At 44.0% G+C, this 13,064-nt stretch overlaps 1 long non-coding RNA gene across 1 annotated transcript in view; it reads right to left on the bottom strand.

Moving 5' to 3' along the window:
- Nucleotides 1–1,129: 1,129 nt before the first annotated feature.
- Nucleotides 1,130–13,064, bottom strand: part of LOC148757330 (uncharacterized) — a 222,979-nt gene continuing 211,044 nt past the window's right edge. Inside the window, exon 4 of the long non-coding RNA XR_016022455.1 lies at nucleotides 1,130–1,287. This is a non-coding gene — a long non-coding RNA (uncharacterized LOC148757330). The remainder of the gene's footprint in view (nucleotides 1,288–13,064) is intronic.

Below are 13,064 nucleotides of genomic sequence, written 5' to 3'. Positions count from 1 at the left end.
CTGTGCTTTCGGCATTATATCCAAGAAAGCACTCCTGAGGCCAGTATATGAAGCTTTTTCCATGTGTTTTCTTCTAGGAATTTTACAGCTTCTAGCAATTTCACTTCTAGGTATGTACCTAACAGAAATAAACGCAGCAAGCGACTGGGAGAAGAACATTCATGGTGACACCAGTCACAGTAACCCCAAACCCAAATGCCCATCAGCAGTAGAATAAATCAATAATTCATGATATATTGATACAATGGAGTGTTATCAACAATAAATAGCCTCATAGAGCATAGAGATGAACAAAGTTCACAGCTTTGAGTAAAAGAAACCAGCTAGCTACAGGGGCGGCTGGATGGTTCAGTTGGTTAGAGCGTGAGCTATGAACAACAGAGTTGCCAGTTCGAATCCCACATGGGCCAGTGAGCTGCGCCCTCCACAACGAGATTGAAGACAACAAGCTGCCACTGAACTACCAGAGGGGCGGCCGCATGGCTCAGCTGGTTAGAGCTTGAGCTCTTAACAAGGTTGCCAGTTCAATTCCCGCATGGGATGGTGGGCTGTGTCCCAGCTGGACTTGGAGCTGAGCTGTGCCCTCCACGACTAGACTGAAGGGCAAATACTTGGAGTTGATGGGCTCTGGAGAAACACACTGTTCCCCAGTAAAAAATAAAACAATTAAAAAAATAAATCAGCTACAAAAGAATAATTTCATTTATATACAGTACAGAAACAGGCAAAACTCACCTTTGGTGTTAAAAGTCAAGATAGGCGTTACTTTTGGAAAAGGGGTAAAATATCGTGATTGGGAGGCCACAAAGGGAGACTTCTTAGGTGGCCGGCCATGTTTTCTTTCTTGTCCTGGGTGTAGTGGGATGGATGTTTACCTTGTGATTTCACTGAGCGGATCATTTGCGTTTTGTGCATTTCTTTTCCGTTATGAACGACAGTATAATTCATACAAAGGTTTAAAAAAAACCAGAGGCTCCCCATCATTGCTGCCATCTGACTTCAATGGACAACGCCCTCTCTGCAGCCAAAGCCGGGAGTGCTGTTTATCTGAGCATTGGGAGCTCAGTGCTCTGAAGCCCCCCCATCCACAGACCGCCCTCTTAGGGCCCAGCCTCCCTGATACCTCCGGTTGGCCTCAGGCCAGCTTCCTCGACTCCTGGGGTCCTTTGTGCTCCTCAAGTGGAAGTGTTTTCCCAGCATACTTCAGTCCCCTCAGTGAGAGGCCTGGGGGGCCTGGGTTTTGTTTCCTCAGCGACACCCTTCCCTGTGGGCTGCCTCAAATGAATCCTGTTGGAAGACAGAGAAATGAGAGTATTAAAAATGTCAGCAGCAGATCCTGAGATACACAGCTGGGTAAATAGAGCCGGTGGAGATGTTTTTATTAGTGGCTTTATGGTTACGCTCACTTACGTTATGGATTTAAGATGGGGGGTGGGCCAGGAGAAGAGGCCTAAGGGTCTTCCCTCCATTTCCGGACCTGCTAAGACCAAAGCATCTGGCGCCCTCAGATGTGGAGTGGGAGGTCGGGGAAGGGGGCGCTGCCTCAGTGTATTGGAGGCCTCTCACCATTTTGAGAAATCGTATACCTTCGCATTATCCCTTCACAAAGAAGTTTCCTTCCAGTGACGGACACTTGAAGGTCCCTTGCTCTTGGGTTTCTCCAGGAAAGTTTTACCCCCGACTGCTACCTCTGGGAGAGTTGCTATCAGATGGTTTTTCTGGTACAACAGGGTTTGTTTTCAAACGGGAAGTAGGAAAGGGGGTAGTAAAGGATGGACACTTTTCTGGTCAAGGGACACGATCAATGTCCCCACAAGTAACCAGCAATGAATGTTGTCTCTTCAACTACAATGTCCAGAGTGGTCATTCTAGGAACACTCATTATAGGGGTCAGAGAGACCAGAGTTCAGATTCAAGTTTAGCAACTTGTTAGCTACACGATCTTGGAGAAATTACCTACGCTTCTGTGTCCTCATTGCTATAATATAAATACAAGACTACCAGATGAAGGTATACCTATAAAGCACTTCACACAGTAGCAGGTACACAGTAAGCGCTGGGTAAATGTTAGGTATTATCAATGTTAGACTGTCTTCCCAACAAAACCATTATCTCAAAGAAACAGCTGTCCTCCCATATTCATTGTAGTATTATTTACAACAGCCCAAGTTAGGGACGGACCTAAGTGTCCTTCAACAGATGAATGGACCGAGAAAACGTGGTACATATATATAATGGCCTATTATTCATCCATAAAAAAGAAGGAAATTTTGCCGTTCGCAACAACATGGATGAACCTGGAGGGCATGATGCTAAGTGAAATAAACCAGACAGAGAAAGACAAATACTGCATGGTCTCACTTGTATGTGGAACCTACAAAAAAAGAAAAAAGTCAACCTCCTCGAGACAGGAGTCGAAAAGGTCTCCAGGTTCTGAGGGGTGGAGAAATAGAGGGAGGCTGGTAAAAGGGTACAAACTTTCAGCTCTAAGATGAAAAAAGTCAGAGGATCTAATGTAAAACATGGTGACTAGAGTTGATAACACTGTACTGTATCACTGAAATTTGCTAAGACAGCAGAAAGCTGGGTTCCAATAAAACTGTTAGCCGAAGCACCTACCAGTGACTTCTCCAAGATGGCAGCCTCAGGGCAGTTAGACTTCTTTCCTGGTGGCAAGTGTTCCAGCAAATAAGGCAAAAGTTGCATTGCCTTTTATGACCTAGCCCGGAGTCATATAGTGCCACTTACTGTCATTGTCTATTGGTCAAAGCAGGCATAAGCCCACTCAGATTCAATGGGAAGGGTCACAGACCCCCATTTCTCCATGGGGACAATATAAAAATATTTGTGGCTTTTTATTTATTTATTTTTTGGAACCTACCACAGGGTTTACTCTGTGCTAGGTCCTGAGCTAAATTTTTGCTACACATGGTCTCATTTGATCTTCACAATGAGTCAGTAATATAAGCATTACCATCCTCATTGTGTAATATGTAGATAGGGAAATTGAGGTGCCAAGAAGTGCTTTCTGGCTCAAGGTTAAACAGCTAGTTACTTCAACCCAGATCTGTCCAAATCATGTTATTTGAATTCAGAGACAATGTTCTCATTAACCCCACAAATACTGAACCCCCCCATTAATAAACAGGTAGATAAATGATACAGATACTAGATCGATATAACAGTGATAATGGATATAATAGAGATGATAGATAGATGACAGGTAGATGGATGGATGGATGGATAGATAGATAGATAGATAGATAGATAGATAGATAGATAGATAGATACAGACAGACAGACAGACAGACAGACAGACAGACAGAAAGACAGATAATGATAGAAACATAGCTAAATGGATAAATAGATAGGGGAGGTAGATAGGATGGATGGATGGATGGATGGATGGATGGACAGACGGATGGACAGACGGACAGACAGATACCAACCCTAAGTTGAACAAAATTGAAGCCCAAATTCTTAAGGGACTGCAGGACCCCTGTAAGCCTGAATCTGCGTTAGCTCTCTTAAGAGAAAAAGAATTCTTGGGAAACTCAAAGAACACAAATACCCCTGAAATAGCCCCTAAAAACACAGGCAAAAGCCTCGTAGGTGGTGTCTACAAGATGCTGAACAACTGCCTACTTCCAAATATTTGGATGATGGACTACCATAATTCGTCCAACTTTTCTTCCATTTGTTTGATAAACACAGCTGGCTTGAAAATTAGCAGTAGAATCTAAATGCAGGGAGAGCCCTTAGAGACTTTCTCATCCAAATCCCTTCTTTATACAAATGAAGGGAAATATATACCCATACAGAAAAGGGGCTTGGGCAAAGTTACCCACCAAGTGGCTTTGGCATGTTTATCAACATGACTTGAATAACATCTATGTTGATTTAAGTATGATAGATCTTAGGATCCAATAATGTACCTCCAGGAGAAATCTTTCACAGTTCTTTATAGCGCTGGTTGTGGTGGAGAGAAATTAGAAACAACCTAGGTGTCCATCTCTAGGGGAATGATACAGAAAATGTGGGGAGTGTACACTATGAAACCCCTAGGCATTAGTTAGAACAAATACACATACACAAAATATACACATATATTTTAATACGTTCACACAGCAACAATGAGAGTTTTAAAAACAAGGTGCTGAGTAAAAAAAATTAAGTAACAAAATCCGATTGATAGCTCACGGACTTTTATGTAAAATGAAGTGTGTCCACACAAACTTACTGTGTGTTTTTAAAGGAAAAATATTTAAGGGCATATTTTAGACATATGAAAGTGAATGCCTGTGAGATGCCTTTAGTGTGAAAGGGAAACAAGAGTGGGGATTGGGATTAACACAGAAAACACAATGCCTATGACACAATACAATGCAATGCAATGAAGTCAGAGAGGTGTTTTGTATAAACTAAGATGATATGTTATCAAAGGAGGAGCAACATTACCTCTAGTCTGCAGATGAGGCAATAAGAAATCCCTCCTATGTTTCAGCCCAGTGAATCATGGGAAATACCAGGAATTCTTTGGCTGCAAACAACACTCCAGCTCTTGGCCACAGGTCCATTGAACAAGGTTAAGGGATGAAAGAAGCACGTCCTTTAAAAATCCTGTTTTCATCAGCGCTAATGGGCTTCAGCCACATGTGAAATATGGTGCCAGTTTCACCTTTCAGGACTCCAGGAACTTGGTTTCCCTTCCCATGTCTGGGGGATTTACATCTCAGCGGGCGAGATCACCTTTCAGAAATGATGAATGAATTTCCATCTTCCCAAAGAGGAGGACTTCCTTCAGCCCTCAGTCATGCTTTCGGGATGGCACCATCTACCACTAATAACGAAGGAAAAAAAGTCCCTTCCATTTCTAGATCTGTTTATACTTTGTGAAGTACTCTTAAAATGATCACATAAGATGTGGATGGGTTAGGAATTATTATCCCTGTATAAAGAAAGTTAAAAAAAAGGGGGGGGGGCTGGTGGTGATGGTGGTGGCATTCAGTGATGAGCCCAAGGTCACACATATGCCTTTGAATCCTACCCTACAACTTTCTAATATATTCTTTCTCATGTAATATCTGTATGACTACTATTACTAAGAATAATAATACCACTTATTAACTTATTGCTGTGTGCCAAGTACTTTACATAAAGAATGTCATTGAATTATTCTATGTGGGACATACTATTTTATTCATTTTCCCAATGAGGAAACTGAGGTATGGAGAGGCCACCTGACTTATGTGGGGTAACACAGCTAACATGTGGCCAGAGCTGATATTTGAATCGTGCTTCTGAGTTCCAGAATCTTTATCCACAATCACTATATTTAGCTACTGAGGTCCATAAATCCATTTTTTCTTGCATTATCTCTTTGAGATACAAGCATCTCACTACTTTGTTCATGAATTCACTAAGTATTTATTGAACACCTGCTATGTGCCAGATACCGTGCCAGGACCTTTGGAGGGGGATACAAGATGAGTGGCAGGGGAAATAATCACAATTTCAAATTCTAGATGCAACACTATTTAAGCCTGGGTTTCCTGGAAAAGAGAGGCTGAGACAAAGATGTATGTGTTAGTACTTGGATGGCCAAGTGTGGTCCCAGAGAGCAAGTGAGGGATGGGTGAGCGGAATGGGGACGGAAAGAGAGCCAGTCGAAGAATGTGTTGCCATTGAGTGGGCCCACATGGAGCTCCAGGACTATTTGAGAAGTCACATGAAGTGGACCTCAGGCCCGTCTGTCTGCGACAAGGAGGAGGGAGGCTTCATCTCATGCTCGCATCCCCCCCGATTACAGGACCACCCAACGGGTTTGACGCCCGCCATTTCCAGGATGATGCCTTAGGTGATTCTCTATGGTTCCTATATTGTGACACCCAAAGAAAACACCTGGAGCCAGAAGTGAGAGGTACACAGAGTGGTCCTGGGGTGAAGCCCTGTGCATTGCACCTGCGTGAAATGTGATTAAGACCCTGCATAGTCCCTGACATAAAGGACAGGTAAGGCAAAGGGGTTGAAAGTGTGTATGAGAGGTCTCCAAATCAACTCCTGACCAACTGAGTTCAGGAGACAAACACTCAAGAGTAACTATAGCTATAACCATGTGATTATAAACATGGTACCTGTCACACAGGACAAACACACTGCAGGCTCTATATATGTGTAGATCACACAGAGTGTTTTCATGCCTGTAGACGACTCACCAGTCTTCATTATGATCACATGAACCAAGAATGGAGAAGGGTGTGCTTTCATTCACGGATGAGGAACGGAAGCGAAGTGGTGAAGTTGGTTGCTACGGTTACCTAGACAGTGTGATGGATGAGCTGGGATTCAAACTCAGATCTCCAACCCCAGGGCTATTTTCCTGGTATCTGTGAAAATTTCTAATTCTTTCCCTATCTTATTTCAGGAAAAGACAGCTGGGTGGGGGGAAGAACAGCTGCCGTCAGCCTCATAAAAGATGAGTTTCTTGCCCCCCACTGCTACAGAAAGAAAGGAACGAATCCTTTGGTTCTAACCAGAAATAAAGAAAATTTAGCTAAAATACTGTGAGACAAGGGGGGAATGTTTCCCCAATTTCCTGCAGAAATAGATTTAACCCATTCAGATATTCATGACCAGTTACTATATGCCTGATGCTGGGTGAGTTACTTTTCTCCATGCCTCAGTTTTCCTATCTATAAAATGGCAATACTCCCTCCCTCCAGGTTATGAGGAAAAACTCACGTCATGCTATTTTCCTTCTCAAAAGCCTTCAGGGGTTGCATTCAAGGGCATCCAAAATATGTTCTTTTTCTCCCTCTTCATTCACATTCACAACCTACATGCTGTTCCCAAGACACATACCACAATTTCCTGCTCCCAGGTTTCTTGCCATGCCATGCTTTCCATGGACACTACTCTCTTCTCCCCATTCATTCATCCCCTCATTCAATGATACTCAAAGCCATTCCTGAGTCAGACCCATGGCCCAGCCACAGGAATGTAACAGTTAAGTTAGCAAGCTGGGTGCCTGCCCTAAGGCACTTGCCCTCTAATTTAGGGCAGGCAAATAGGGATAATCTTGAGAGCCAAATCCAGGTCATTGTAGCTGGTTGGGCTGCTAGTAGTCCTGCACTGAAGTGGATTCTAGGGCCACCTTCAGGTTCACTTGTAAAGTCTGCTTAGGTGGCTTATGAATGTCTACAATGGGCAGAGGAAATGGAACATTCCATTTGCTGTTCGTGGTCAAGGGGAAATCTGACACACCCTTTGGGGTCCTTCTCCAATTCTACCTCCTTTATCAAATGGACCATCTTTATCCCTATTCCCTCTCAGATGTGCACTGTCTCTCCATTCGGACACTATTAGTTCCTTGGTCCAATGAGACCACTTATTTTAGCTCTATGCACTTGATGATGAGACCCTGGAGGTCAGAGAGCATTTGCCACTCACCCTCGTTTCCTTACCACCTAGCACAGTGCCTGTGTATGGTGAAGAAATAGCTTCAGAAACAGAAAAGCAAGGTTTCCTGGTTTTCTTTGTTGGAACTGTTGCTGGTTATTATTCCTGTTAATAATGGTGATGGTGATGCTGGTGGTACTGGCGAAGGTGTTGATGGCAATGGTGGTGGTGGTGGCAACGGTGGTGGTGTTGATGGGTTGATGCTGCTGCTGGTAGTGGCAATGGTATTGTTGCTGGTGGTGGTGACAGTGGTATACTTGGTGGTGGTGGTGACAGTAGTAATGGTAGTGATGTGATGGTGGTAATGGTGGTGATGGTGGTGGTGGTGGTGATGGTGATGGTGGCAGTGATGGTGGTGGTGGTGGTGGTGGTGGTGATAGTGGTGGTGGCGGTGATGGTGGTGGTGATGGTGATGGTGGCAGCGGTGGTGATGATGATTGTGGTGTTGACAGTGATTGTGGTGGTGATGGTGACAGTGGTGGTGGTGGAGGCAGCAGTGATGGTGGTGAAGGTGGTGGTGGTGGTGGTGGTGGTGATGGTGGCAGTGGTGGTGATGGTGATTGTGGTGTTGACAGTGATTGTAGTGGTGATGGTGACAGTGGTGGTGGTGGAGGCAGCAGTGATGGTGGTGATGGTGGTGGTGGTGGTGGTGGTGGTAGTGTGATGATAACAGTGGTGGTGGTTTGGTGATGTTGCGGCTGGTGTTGCTATTATTGGTGGTGGTGGTGGTAGTGGTGCTGGTGATAATGATGATGGTAGTGTTTTAATAGTGGTGGCCACTTTCCCACAAATTGATTGGAATATACTATCATCTTGCATTAGAAAATCTGACCTCATGAATCTGACATGATTTCTTGCAACCCATGAATCCATACATCAACAACATTCTAGTACCTTTCACAGGTAGCTCAATTTTCAGACAATTCACAACTCAAAAGACGTACAGAGAGTAGCTGTACAGATGTGTATTCATAGGTGTTGGTAAGATTTGTTTACTGTGTTATTCTGTATGCTTGAATTATTACAAGGCTAAAAGAAAAAGGTGAAGAATGAAAAGTGTGTTGTAAAAATACTGGGGACACCAAAGAAGAGTCACCAATCCTCCTTGCAGCGAGCCTAAAGGGATACATAGAAAAGGCAAGATGTGAGCTGAGCCTTGAAAAACATGGGGATGTGTATACCTGACTGGCAGGGTGGGTGGGGGAAAGCGTGTCCCAAGCAGAGGCAGCAGCCTGACAAAGGCATGTGGCACGAAATGGCATGCCACAATCATGAACACCTGGGGCCTCATTACTTCCCTTCTCTGCTCCTCAGTTTCCTTATCTCTAAAATGGGGCCAGTACAGATACAAGCTCTGATAATTAAGTTCGCAAACTTGTTGCTAACCTTTTTTGATATCATTATGAATTTGTACCAACTGGACAAACAGTTAACCAAGTTTCCTATTTGGAAGTGCTGAAAAGGCTGAGTGAAAAAATTAGACGAAAACGACCTGAACTTTTCACCAACAATTCATGGCTCTTGCATCACAACAATGTACCAGCTCACACGGCACTGTCTGTGAGGGAGTTTTTAGCCAGTAAACAAATAACTGTATTGGAACACCCTCCCTACTGACGTGATCTGGCCCCAATGACTTCTTTCTTTACCTGAGGATAAAGGAAATATTGAAAGGAAGACATTTTGATGACATTCAAGACATCAAGGGTAATACGACGATAGCTCTGACGGCCATTCCAGAAAAAGAGTTCCAAAACTGCTTTGAAGGGTGGACTGGTGTCGGCGCATAGCTTCCCAAGGGGAGTACTTCAAAGGTGACCACAGTGATATTCAGCAATGAGATATGTAGCACTTTTTCTAGGATGAGTTCACAAACTTAATTGTCCGACCTCATACATCATGAGTGAGGTCTGCAATTGATTTATTTACTACCATATTTCTCAGTGCCCAGAACAGTGCTTAGTACATAGTAGGTACTAAATAAATAGTTGTAAAGAGAGAAGAAAGGCAGGAGGGAGGCTGGGAGGTGGGTTAAAGAAAGGACACGAATGAACGATTAAATAAGTAAGTGAATGAATAAAGGACACCGAAGAGCTCCTAGGATAGGTCCCAAATCAGTTCCCTCAAAGGTCCCCTATCCAGTTGACTCAATCTGCTTGGCTTGCACTCTTTGAATGAGCTCCCCGCACCCAGCAATACCCTTTCTTTCTCCACTCTTCTTCCTTAATTCCCCTCCTCCCCACCCCCCACCCCCAACTCTGCCCTGGCCTCCCGCCTCCCCTGTTATATTATAGATTAAAAACAACAGCCAAGCTGGCATTTACTGACTGTCAAACACCTCTTTGAGTTTCCTCAGAACAAACAGACTCGGCTGACTTTTTGTTTGTTTTCTTCTTTTTTCTAAGCTGCTGAGCTGTCCCTGGCATTGTGCAAGAGGTCAGATGGGCTCCCTAATGTAGGCGCCTACCCCAGAAAGGGGGTCCGGGGTTTTATGGGCCTAAGTGCCTGGGCCGGAACACACACACACACACACACACACACACACACACACACACACACACGTTGCTGTTTGTTTTCTCCGACAGGTCTGGCATTCCCCCATGGGATAGGGACAGCTTGAAACACAGAAGGCCTCCTTCCTTAATTGGACATGAAAAACAGTTTGGATAAATGGAGACATGTCACCCCAACTGTGTAATCTCTTCCCGGAGAGCAGAGAGACTGAAGGCTTTGTGGGATTCTTTTTTTGTGCTTTGTTTTTAAATTTTAAAAGTTTTGCAGTAAAACATCCGTGTATTTTATGTAATAAAATAAAAGCCAAAAGTCCCTAACAAAACCTTTCATTCCTCCTGTCAAAGTAAATAATGCCAGTTTGTTATTTTATCATGTATCCATGTAGTCAGTCAACAAATATTTGTTGAATGCGTATTCTGTGCCAGACACGGCTCTAGATTTGGGGAACAAAAGGCAGACCCTGGCTCTATTTGAAAGCTTCTCTTTGCAGCCCCAAACAAAGCGAGGATCTTTATAAACAGGGGAGAGACGTGGTCACATCCGTGTCATCTCATATGGCCTCACAGAGTGACTCTATAGACACACTGTTCTGTAGCTTAATTTTCTGTATTGAAAAATACAGAGGGTGCCAAAAAAAATGTATATGCATTTTAAGAAAAGAAAACTATTAAAATTGTAACACTCAATATATACCAATAACAAAAGATGAACACACGTCACGTTTGACTTCTGCAATGACAAGAGGTGCTCAAAGTGGTTCCCATCAGCGTCCAGACACTTCTGATGATGGCGAACTACTGCTTGAGCAACACTGACCAAAGTGTTCCACTTGAATACATTTTCTGGCACCCCCGGTATATCTTGAACTCTTTTCCACATCAGCCCATAAACTTGTACCTTATGCGTTTCAAAAGTCCCCTATTGTTTAAATGTACCATAACAGATATAAACAGTTCTCTGTAGCTGGACATTTGGGTTGTTTCCAAGCTGAGTTCTAGAAGTGAGATTGCTAGAAAAAGAAAGGGGTTGAAAACCTGACGGATAATGTACAAGGGGCTAAAGATTCTGAAAAGTGAAGGGCTAACCTGACATCTTCTCGCAGTTTCACGTACTCCGTCCCTCTCACCTTAAAAGTACAAGAGCTTGTCCTGGGACACTCTGGGAATCGGCTGCTTTACTGACATTTACTTGGCAGGAACCTATGCTCCACCTTAAGAAACCCTAATTTTGACTTGTCCTTCTGGGTGGTAATTATCCAGTTATATGTTGATTTCTGACGTAAGAGCATGTGCTTCTGAAAAGCCAGGGCTTTATCTTCCCATTACTTAGAATAAGACTAGGGACAGAGTGAGACCTCAGTTAAAGCCTGTTGAAGGAATAATTAATTAAAGAATATAAGAGAAAGTGAGTGAATGAATAGGTGTTGGGTGGGTGGGTAGATGGAAAAATGCACGGATGGCTGGATGCATAGATAGAAAAATGGGTAGATAGATGGGCAGATGGATCGATACATGAAAATATGGAAGAATGGATGAAACACTGGATAAATAAATGAATAAATCAATAGATGAGTAAATAAGGAGCACAGGTATGAACGAGGGAATGAGTAAAAGGGTGGGTAAATAGATGGATGATGACCAACAGCCAAATTTACATTATAAAGATGCTTATGTAGAAAAATAATTCATTGCTTATTGACTAATTCCCCCATAGGACTCCTTTTAATAAGCACCTTGGATGCATTTAACATTATAATTCAATTTGCACTCTGCCTATGAGCAGCGCGCCAAGGGTGGTAAGTGAACGCAACTGCAAATGCTTCCAGATCTTGGTACTTAGTGCACCGTGAGAGTGCAATAGCTAGTAATTAATGAAGGTGATGAATAAGAAAGAAAAGGTTACATGCCTCCTGGGGCCAGATGTGCCATGTGAAGCCATCACCAACACCTGCTGTCCAACATTCCAACATCAAGAGTAGCAGGAACACCTTTGGGCCTGGAAAATCACTGCCTAAAACTGTGGCCTTCACGAATACCTCCTCCTGCCCAGAGTGTTGAAATGCCTAAGCCACGGCCCAGGACTTAAAAGGCCCGACCTGTCTCCATAGGTGGCACCTCCAGCCATCACTCCAAAAGCAACTGAGATTAACCAGTCACTCCACTTTGGATCGATGCATCACCAAGCTTCTGTCCCAGCTTGTCCGTCCAGCCCCTTTGACCTGACCAGGAGCCTCTGGGTCTCCCAATCCCTTGCCCCAGCCCTTAAAGGCCATCAGTTAAACAAACTACCTTGGGAGCCATCAGCACACCTTCCAAGGCAAACAAGCCTTGGCCCCAGTGAGGTCAGCAGCCAGGACAGTGAGGCCATTAACTCAGTGTGCCTGTCTGCGGCTTGTTTCCCACCGCCGCTCTTGACGGACAGCAGTGTGGCAGCAGTCTAACCTGCATCTGGGAGGAGAGGTGCAAGCCGTAGTCATCAAGAGCCTACTGTGTGCCAGGTATCATGTGGGGCTCTGTACAGTGTCCCATTTTATCCTAACAGGTAGGGAGCAATTTTCAGGAGAGAAAGCTGAGGCTCAGAGCGGTGAAATAGCTTGCCCAAGGTCACACAGCTAGCAAGGAGCAAAAGGAAGATTTGAGGTCAGGTTTACCTTTTTTCAAAGCCATTTTTAAAAAATATATTTCAACTTGTATCTGGAAGGACAGATGATGGGAACTGTCCCCCAGTTTGGTGTCTTCATCATGGAAAACCCTAAATGTCAGGTTCTAGAAATGCATTTTTAGTCAAGATAAGAAATGTGTCAAAGAAGGAAGTCTTCTATATTCTACAGCCCGGTGGGAACAGAAGAAATGAAATTGATCGTTCCTCAATGCCCGACAGGACCAGGGGAGCACAGCGGGGAGTCCAAGCTCACCCAGGCCCTGTTCTCACGAAGCTTCCAGTCACGTAAGGAAAAGAGAGATCAAGCGAAGGCTCACACAAATAAACCTGAAATTACAAACAGTGAAAGGAAATGTGAAGGGGAACTGCTGGTACATACCAGGGGATCCTGAAGGTACCTGGGTTTCAAGGAGGGCTTCAAGGAGGGCTTC

Source organism: Rhinolophus sinicus, chromosome 9 (genome assembly GCF_057876585.1).
Source record: "Rhinolophus sinicus isolate RSI-liver-muscle chromosome 9, RSI-T2T, whole genome shotgun sequence".
NCBI classification, from domain to species: Eukaryota; Metazoa; Chordata; class Mammalia; order Chiroptera; family Rhinolophidae; genus Rhinolophus; species Rhinolophus sinicus.
Note: the sequence above shows the minus strand (reverse complement) of the source record. Positions and strands in the feature narration are given on the sequence as shown.